Source organism: Corvus cornix, chromosome Z (assembly GCF_000738735.6).
Source record: "Corvus cornix cornix isolate S_Up_H32 chromosome Z, ASM73873v5, whole genome shotgun sequence".
Taxonomy (NCBI): Eukaryota; Metazoa; Chordata; class Aves; order Passeriformes; family Corvidae; genus Corvus; species Corvus cornix.
In genome coordinates this window covers 12341735-12349903 of record NC_046357.1, presented here as the reverse complement: position 1 = coordinate 12349903, position 8169 = coordinate 12341735, and the positions used below count along the sequence as shown (strand labels likewise).

At 40.3% G+C, this 8169-nt stretch overlaps 1 protein-coding gene across 6 annotated transcripts in view; it reads left to right on the top strand.

Annotated features, from left to right (window-relative positions):
* Positions 1 to 3490: 3490 nt before the first annotated feature.
* NIPBL (NIPBL cohesin loading factor) overlaps positions 3491 to 8169 on the top strand; it is a 135015-nt gene continuing 130336 nt past the window's right edge. For all 6 annotated transcript variants that reach the window (XM_010395173.4, XM_019283352.2, XM_010395170.4 and 3 more), the window contains exon 1: positions 3491 to 3574. The gene's annotated coding sequence lies outside the window, so the exon portion shown is untranslated. The remainder of the gene's footprint in view (positions 3575 to 8169) is intronic.

Here is an 8169-nt window from a genome sequence, read left to right as displayed (position 1 = left end):
AATTACAACAATCACATCTAAGAAAATATTGGTGCCAGCTGTATTTTCACTCCAGCATTACATTCTGTGCATAATTTATGAAGCTGAATAACAACATGTAACAGTCAGGGAAGTTAACATCGGAGGGAGGTTCCTTCTCTACTTTCAGCAGTGTACTCACAAATACTATCTTTCCATTTAGAAAGCTTATCTCAGTACGCAGTAGCAGAAGTTGTAAACAGCAGCAAGAGACACACCTACAGCTTTCCATATATTTTGTGAAAATTGTTTGAGAAATGTTTTTAAACCAGTACTCTCTACATTGAGATCTTTAAATCCTTCCTTTTGAGTTAAGATTTACTTTGAAGAACAAGAAATAAGTCTGAGAATAACAGACTGTATAAATAGCTTAAATTTATGGGAACCCAGTCATTTGTTTTGGGCAAAAGATGCATTCGCCCTTGACATCAAAAGGAGTAGGATTAGGTACTAAAGCTTTACCCTGAAACTTGTAATTCATTTTCTGGACTACATAGGTGTGGATTTGTCAGGGGAATTCAGAGAGTTCTGCCCTTCTCCACACTGCGACCAGCTTTGTTCATGCAGTGTATGCTCCTTAGTGTGCTCCAGTCATGGTTGCATGGCTGCATAGCTCCTCCCATACAGATTAGGACTATCCCCACCCCATGACTAAGGCCTGGAACAGAAGTACGGTTTAAAGGCTTTTACAGTCGTTTTCAGGTATCTGAAATACTTGATTTATCACTTTTTTGGTCATTTCAGGCATAATGAGATGAATCCTGGGCATACCAAAGTATTTTTAAGAATATAGTGAACCTCAATTCTGCAATAGACTGCTGTAAGTGAGCTTTTGAAGAAGACTACCACTTGTCCACATGCAGAATTCGATCTTTCATTTAAAAAAGTGAATTATAGTAATATCCAATGGAATAAAAAACATTTAATTTCCCTTAAGGAAAATAAAGTCCTGATTTGCCCATATGTGTTACACATCACCTTCTAAAAGAACTAAAGGCTTAAATTAGTTGTTCTCTCATGCAGGTAATACAGCATAGTATCAAGTAAAATAGCTTTTTTCTACAAGTTATTTTAGTTGAATGGTATTTTAAAAGCATAAAATGGACTAGTGCTAGTCTCACTGAAACCATAATCAAACAGGTGTTATGCCTGACCATGATGTTTGTAAAGTCTAAAATGTATTTGGCATTTGAAAATTAGAATTTCAATGTTCTCTTTTTAATTTACATATTAATTCACCAACTAAGGAAAAAATAATTATATAAATAAATAACTAAAATCACAGAAAGACTCCGTCAACATGAATTGGTAACAATCATTTAGAAGTAGATTGAAATAGTATTCCTGAACTTTGTAATTTTAGAATTACATTTTCCTGAGAATTCATAGATGTATAAGTAAACATCTACATGATACGTGAACTCCAGATAGGGAGTTCATTAATTACATTTTTTACCAAGAGAAGGTAAATAGTTTTCTCCTTGAGTTACAGAGTTGCAATGTATTAAATTAAGTGCAAAGACTTAAGGACACACTTCACTTGCAACACCAATTATTCCCCTTTATTTCAAATGGATAACTTCAAGTTATAAATGCATAAACAGTTATAGGATTGGGACCTTTTATATTAACTTGAAACAAAGGTCTATAATACATTTTTTTTCAGAACTCAGTTTACTCTGTCTCTGTTAATATGAGCCATTAGATAATAGTATTTCCACTACTGAATTACCGTATTCTCCAGTGCCATCTTCATTTTTGTACCTTTAAACAAAAACACATACACTTATAAACCAAACTTTGATTCATCCAAAATTATGACTTTTGTAGTAGTTTAGGCTTGAGAGAGGCATTTGAAATCCGTATTAAAGACAGAGCACTATTCAAAAAATCCTAAATATTGGAAAGATTCAAGTGCATCGGTGTATGATTTTATCCCTTTTTGCAAATAACATTCATCCAGTGCTGAAAGGGTGTGTTTATATGTCACAGGGTATTTACAGCTGTGTCCAGCTGATTCCTGAAGTCGACAGACAAGCAATGCTTCCTCTAGAAATGAAAGGATTTTTGTCCAAGTACTGATCAGCAAAACGACATTAAGTGAGTACTAAAAGACACAGTTAATTCATGGGATATTAATGCTTCTTCATTATTATCCTGTGCTATGATTATTCAGTTTTACCTGTCCAGAGGAACACCAGAAAGTCTTTCAGATTAGAACATTCTCTTTTCCAAACACTCCTTCACAACACACAATTAAAATATTGCCAGTAAATCAGGTGGCGGTGGAGCATCAGCCTCCAGCGAAGGACATCCCGAACATCAGTATTTTCCCCAGTGCTCGTCCAAAAAGGCTGTTTTTTAAAGCCACTCCCGTTCGGTATGTCCATCTTGAAATCCCTCGCCCCGGCAATGCTTTGAGCAGAGGGTCTTTCGGTTCCTGAGGCGCGGCCTTTCACATCCACAGAGAAGGGCAAAAGCGGCGACAGTAGCTCCAGTGAGTGTCCCACCCGCAGGGGCTGCCGCCTCTGAGGGTTCAGTGTAAGGACCTTCAGTCTGCCTCCTGCGAGGCAACATTTTGTAGTCCTTCTCCTCGTCCTCCCCACCATGCTTAGGCAGGACAAAAAATAAACACCAAAATGCGTATTCTTTTTCCAACGGTCCCTTCTTCACAAATCCTCATCGGAGGCTTAAGCGTAAACTTCGGTCTCGTTCCGCACACCAAAAAGGCTGGGGGTGGGGGGGACGTGGGGGTGGGGGGGAGGGGAGCGGGGGAAGCAAAACAAGAAAAAAAAAAGAAAGAGAAAGTTGTGCCGCAGCCGGAGGGGTGTGGAAGGGAGAGGACCTACGCAAGGGAGACTCTACCGGGAGAGGCGAGGCAAGGGAGCCCCTCCAGCTGCAGCGGCGGAAGCGGCGCTGGTGGAGCGAGTGAGCGATCGGGCGAGGAGGAGGCAGCGGAGGGAAGGGGGAGGCTGCTGGTGTTTGGCGCCGGTGGAGGGAGTCATTCCTGCCGCTGCACTTCCGGTCGGCATTTTGTTCGGAGAGGGAGCGAGAGAGACACACACAGGATCCTTCCCCCTCCTCGCCCTTCTCTCCCCCTGCCCCCCCCGCTCGGTACCGACTCACCGTGCCCAGGCCGCCCCTCCCCGCCCTCCTGCGCTCGCACTCTCGGAGGGAGCGGCGGCGGCGGCGGCGGCCCCTTGGCAGCGCTGCCCCTCGGCCACCTCCTGCTCTCCCTGGCTCGGAGCGCGGCTCGGAACCGGTTCGGCGCGGCCCGGCCCGTGTTGATGTTGTGAAGCAGGCTCGGGGGGAAGGGATTTGCCTCGGCCGCACACCCCCCGGCTCTACATGTTCGCTGCACTAAGGAGGAGACGGAAGAGGAGCCAGCCCCCCTCCCAGCCCGGATTATTGTTGTTATATTATCTCCCCTCCTCCTCCTGCTCCGCGGCGGCGGCGGCGGCCCAGCGGCGGCGGCGGCTCCTCTGAGGAGGGAGGGGGGCGGATTTCTTTCCCCCTCTCTCGGATTCTCGTTGGATTCAGACGCCGATTTGCTCAGGTAATCCCCCCTCCTTGTCTCCCCTTCCCCTCCTTGCCCTCTCCAGCAGCGGGCCGGGCCTCTCAGCCCAGCGGCCCAGCACTGCCGGGAGCAGAGGGGATTAGCTGTTATCCGGGGTAGAGGGGAGTAAGTGGCAACCGGAGGTGTTTATTTCGCAGCCCTCCTTCCTGCTCGGTCGGGTCTGGCGGAGGAGGTTGGTTCCTGCCGGGCTGCCGGGAGGCCCAGGCCCGGCGGAGGGCGCAGGCCCGCCGGCCAGCGCCTTTACTCCAGCTCGGGGATTAGAAAGGCGAAGCGGCTGCTCAGTGACAGGCCTCAACCCGAAAAGAGCAGGAGGAGGAGGAGGAGGAGGTGGAAACAATACAATTAGTCGCAAATGTGCACTGATCCTTTGCCATATTTACAACTTCACCTAGGTCAGGGAAGGAAGGTCCCAGCGCAGAGAGCCCTCTGAAGTGGGCCAGGAGTAACTGGCGGAATAGGGGAGGAGAGACAATGTAAATACTAAGAAACAAAAATGCCACCTCTCTTTGCTATTACCTTCTCCTTCTAACCAACTGTGTTCTGAACATTAAAAAGTTTGAATGCTTTTGGTTTTATAAACTGCAGGCGTTTAATCTCTAAATAATATTATTGATTAGTGTGTTAATGATTTAGTATATTTATAGTATAAAATAGTGCTTGAGGGATGATTGACACAACACGGACACCTGCAGACCCAGGAAATACAGATAGACAAGCATATTGTATCAGGTACTCCACACAATCTTGCTGTCTTTGTGCTGTATATGTTACAGAAATATATATTAAAAAAAGAAATACCATTTTCTTCTTCTAACAAACAGAAAACAGGCAATGGATCGTGTGTAAAGTGTTGCGTTTATGACATTTAAGGGACCAAGGTGAAGATGAGATCTTAATCAAAATACTTGAGAATCAAATGTCAATTTATTTAAGTGAAATGTGAGGAATGCTTAAAAAGTGTCATCTTTTCTTGTCAGGACGTATCACCTTGAGATCTTGAGGTTGTTATTGGCTGTTTGTGTCCATGATGTTTGAATATGTAATTAGGTGTCATTTTTACAGGTCAAACGTATTTTGAAAATTACTATTTATTAGTCTCAGGTCTTTGTAAATAAATGGTAGCTGATTTACAATAAAGTAAGTCTTGGACTTATAAGTGGTAAAGTTGTAAGTGTTGCTAAAAACTCAGGCAGATTTAAAACAAACACCCTGTGAACTAAAAAAAATACATAAATTACATAGTTGCAGGAAATTTTAAGATGCAAAGTTTTCGTCCTTGTAGCAAGGAATTTTGTAAGTGGCAAATGAGTATTGACATTACATAATTTGTTAAATCTTCAGCAGGTTTTTTAGTTGTTCAGGTAGATTTGTTGTTATAATATATGGTTACTATATCTGATAGAGTAACTTCTGGTGCATCGTGTTCAGTCTTATAAATAAAACTCTGCTATCGTGCCTCCCGCGTGGCCTGATACATGTTTAAAAGCGTGAAGTTAATATAGCTGTCACGTAGAAGGCGTGTTTTTAATGCTGTAAATCCGTGTAGTAGTCAGTAGCGTGTCCGTGATTTGTATTGGTCAGGGAGCAGTTTGAATTTTAAAAAGCCAGAAGATCCTGCTGAGCCCCAATCCCGGCCTCCCTTCCTCCCACTAATCTCCCATTCCTGTCTTTGTGCTGCCTGGTCCTGTTAGACACTGTTTGCAACAGGGCCTCAGGCCTACGTGCGTGGAGAGGAACCATTTACAGTTCGAAAAAGCAGCTTTTTATTTTTAAACTTTGTGAAATGCAGAGGGAGCCACTAGTCGTCTCTAACTGTCCCCACCTCGGTGTGTAACAGCGGAATTGCTGTTTGCTTTTGGCCCACAGCGTGTGTTGAAGCCGAGTGTAACTCTGCCTCACAGGAAAGAAAGGACTGTGCAGAAGTAGTTGTAATTCCTGGGTAGTTTTCATCATCAAGAAGCGACATTATAGCCCTAGCGTTTCTTTCATCTCTGTTTCAGGCAGCTGCCGTTCTAAGAAGAATGTGTTTGTTAAGCTAACAGTAGTGAACTTTTCTGACTGATTTTTCATTTAAGGAGGTTTGCTTTAAATATTCTAGATATGAGCAGGAAATGAGCTACTGCAGTTACACAGTTCCTGTCAAATTTATCTTGCCAGGGTTGTGTGGTTGTGTTTACAGCACCCTTTTTTTTTCCTTTTTCCTTTTTTTTTTTTTTTAATCGGAACTGATGCACTTTTCTGGAATGAAAAATACATGTATTTATAAAGGGAAATGTAAGATGTTGTCTATTTTATTTGTAATGAGTTTTTTGGGTTTGTTCTTGTGAGCCATTATGTGGTTAATCTTGAATTAGTTACTTTATCACAGTTTATACAGTTTTACAGAAATATTTAAAGTCGAAGTATTAATAAGAGAACTTATTCTTCTTTTGAGTTGCATGTTTTAGCGTATTTAAGAGAGTGTGTATGTGTGAAGCAGGCATGTGGCACTTTCATACTACTTTTTCCCTGATGTTAGGAGCTTGTACTGATCCAATGTTTATCACAACAGGCAGTTGCTTAAGGACAATGTATTTCTTTTACTGATGTTATAGAAATACTAAATTAATTATTCTCAAAACATTAGTTGTAACAATTATTTTAACAAAAAGAGGAAAATGCTTCTTTCTGTTTTATTTTGTACTTTTGACTGTTTTGTACATTTTGAATTTGCTTCCTCTGTACAGGTTTTTTTTTTTCCTCAACTTCTTGAGCATTTTACCTGAAGTTATTCCAACAAAAATCTGTTCCTGAAGTATTCTGCTGTTGATTAAAGCTGGTTTTATACTTTTTAAAAATAAGGATGTAGAAACAGGCATACCAGTAAAATAATATATTTTTTAAAATTTGAAATGTTTAAGTTTTGATTTAGAAGCAACAGACAGGATCAGAGAAGCAAAATTATATCCCTAAGCCCTTTTGAAGATCCTTATTCTACATAAGAGCACAGGTACCCCTGTGAAACCTTATGCTTGAGACTCCATGTACATAAATGTTCATACAACTCTTCTTGCAGAGTTGAGGCCGTAGATAGTGATTTCCTTAGGACAGAACCTTTTTGTTTGTTTGTGGTGTTGTGTTAGTGTGATTATTACGGTAATATAACTTTAACCCAAGGTTTTTCACGTATATAGTCCTCTACAATATAAATAAACTATATTTTGGAGGATACTAGATGAAAAATGCAAATTGATTTGAGCTAGAGATCCTATTCCTATTTTCATGTGTTCAGTGGCAACTTGACTTTTAAATCTGTTATATTACAAAGGGTTAAACTGATTAAATTGAATTTATATTAATATTTCATAAAAATTGCACAAGAAATGTAAAATTTCTGGATAATTGCTATAAGTAGTGAGAAAAAAAATGTACTTCTGTCCTGAATATCTAGACCTAGGAAAGAAATCAAGTCTTCAATTTCACAATTTTATGATTTCCAGAAATTATGTTAGAGGAGTGTGTAATATTCATGAATGTGTGTAATTTGGATAACAACTATGGGCATACTTAATCAGAAAAATATGAGTAGTGATAGCTTTAGAATTTGGTGACTGGTAGGTATAAGGTGGGTCCTCCAGCATTAGGGTGGCTATTTAGTGTCAGAAAACACTAGGACTGTTTTTGAAAGAATAGCCATTTCAATATCATACCACTTACTTTTGATCTTGTTTTTCATTTGCCTTTATTAGAAGTAGTACAGGTTATGTTAGCTTCTGATTTAGGAACAAGAGCAGTAATGAACACTCAGTTGCAGAGAGATACATGCAAGAAAATGCTTGAAATCGGTGATACCTGTGTATTTTTGCTAATAATGCTGTACAATAATGATCCCTTTTAATAATAAAAAAGGAAGTACTCTTGAAATTACAATTGTTAAACACTTGTTTTCTTAAAGTCTTTAATTAATCTACATTTGTATTTTTATTTTCTTTGTATTACAAACATACTTCTTAGTAGCTGATCCTGACCCCCAAAGCAGATGTGAAAGAAGTGTTTTACATTGACATCTGTGACACCCCATGAGTAAGGAACTGTGTTTGAGGAGAATTGTGCAGGACCTGTGATTTGCGTCTCACTTCCTGTCCCTACTGTTAACTGTGGAAAATCTGCCCAGCAAAAGGGAAGGGAGAAAGGATTTTGGCCCAACTGTATGTGGAAACTTAAGAGGGATTCCAGTCAGATTGAACATGGTTGTTGATAACTGTATTTGAAGGTGATTACCTGGTCTAAATAACTTTAGAAGAATGTAAATATCCAAGACCAGTTTTCATGTTGAAGCCATAAAAAATTCTAGAAAAAGTTAATTTTTGTGGCCTTTAGAGTTTGTATCAGTTTTAAGTATAAGTAATCAGAGATCTCAGATTTTTTATATGAATAGATAATTAAATTTTTCATTTTATTGCTGTGATTTGATTTGAAGCACTTTGGTTTTTGTAGCAGCGTGTATGTGTAGACATGCAGTGCATTTTAGATGAACAGTGTCAGAAAGCCCTAGGCTGCAAAATAAGGGAATTAGACAAGGAAACAGCAGACTG